Genomic DNA, 1,992 nt, shown 5'->3' on the forward strand with positions numbered 1-1,992 from the left:
GGGGGGGGGGCGTGGAAGCGGTGCTATTTAATTCAATGCACCGCCACGCCTCCTCCTGTCCTAAAACGCGGGGAGAAGCTACCGCTCTGGAATGCACACACTTTCGGTGTGAAGCCAAAGGGTACTCATACAAGATATTGCTTTGATTTAAAGTTTTCTTCTGTTTACTCACTTTGCATCTTGTAAATTGATAAAAATAAACAATAAAAAATATATATTTATTTATTCTTACCTTACAGTAGTTTTTCACACCTGGCTAAAACTTTTGGACAGTCCTGTATATATGCACAGGAACTATATCGAACTGTTTAATTAATTAAACCTCAGTGATTAATAATGTCAATATAATTAATCATATGTATCTTAAAAGGAGTTTGAGAGGAACAGTGTTCTTTTGTTCAAACATCGCCCTAATCCCATGCACCACCCTTTGAGGTCAGAAGCTTGCTTGGAATATTTTAAATAATTGACAGAATAATGAATAAGTGGGGATAAAATGTATAACACTTATCACTTCAGTAAACACTCTACTCAAGATCTGCCCATAAACTAGTGATATGTAAAACGGTGTGCCCTTCCAAATCGAATGTTATCACACTAGCAGGCAAACTTTACTAACATTGATAGAGTACTATACCAGTTACCAGTAAGATTTACTACAGGATTATACACCTTGTTATCTGATGTGTGTAATATGATGAAACAGATTTCATTATAAAAATCTCTCCATTTGCCTAAGGGTGCATGAAGCAGTGTTTTTAAAGTGTGGCAACAGGTCAATTATTTGCCACTCAGTGACGACACATTGGCTGAGGTTCTGCGATTTTATGTTTACTCATTCATGCTCTTCTGAATGCCAACAGGATGTTTGTCCAGATTTTTTTGTCTGGGCTTTTGTAATCACCTGTGTTTTGTCCTACATTTACAGCTGAAATTTCCAATCCGTGATGATACAAGGGAGGCGGCAGAGAGCATTAGTGAATGGCACAGTCAACTCAGCGCCACAGTTCCTCTAGGCATTTCATATTAAATGTAGTATCTTATATATGTGACTCGTTAAAGTGTATCTAAACCCAAAAACAAAAATGTAGTACTGTATTTTTCCGTGTATAAGATTATACTTTTTCCTAAAAATATTTACCTAAAAATGGAGGGGCGTCTTATACACGGGGGGCCGAGAGGAGAACCGCGGTTGCCAAACTGCGATACCTCTGCAAACTAGCCTCACGAGTGAAACTTCCGATTGCAGAGACAAGCTAACAGGTTTCCTCCAATCATGAGCCTTATGTACCCGACGTCAGCTGCGGAGAGCCTGTAGCCAGTGCCCAGATGCAACAGGGAGCGGTAATGTCGGAGCATTCTGAGTCCATAAAATGTCAGAAAACAAAAAAAATCCCGGTAAATACCAATACCAGGAAGCGGCTCTCTGCAAAATTTAAACTGGATGTAATCAGTTATGCAAAAGAGCATGGAACATATTGATTTCTGAATTTTGGGTAAGAAAAGTGTGGGGCGTCCTATACATGGGGGCGTCTTATAGACGGAAAAATACGCTATATTGCAGCTTACCAAGCTTAGATGTTGTGATTGCATTAGGTTTTTGTTGTATCTTTATTATCACCTGGTGATCCTGTCAGTAACACACTTCCTTTCTAAAGGTGCCCATACACTGCTCGATTCTCGTACGAGAATCGAGCAGTGTGAACGGAGACGTGCGACCGTTTCTACTGTACGGTCGCACGTCTTCCGTCGAACCAGCATGTTCGAAAACCAGCCGGGAATCGTACGATTCTCGGCTGGTTAGAACGGTGCTCGGAAGACAAATGCTGAACGGGCCGGTGTGCGCACGCGCACACTGCCCGTTCAGCATTGCGGTCATCGGAAGCCCGCCCCTCAGGGGGGCGGGCTTGCGATGATCGAGAGTGCGATCTGCCTGTCCAAGATAGGCAGATCGTACGTTTTTTTAATCCCTTTACAACCATCGCAAGACTA

This window comes from Nanorana parkeri, unplaced genomic scaffold (genome assembly GCF_000935625.1).
Source record: "Nanorana parkeri isolate BGI_ZX_2015 unplaced genomic scaffold, ASM93562v1 scaffold2458, whole genome shotgun sequence".
NCBI classification, from domain to species: Eukaryota; Metazoa; Chordata; class Amphibia; order Anura; family Dicroglossidae; genus Nanorana; species Nanorana parkeri.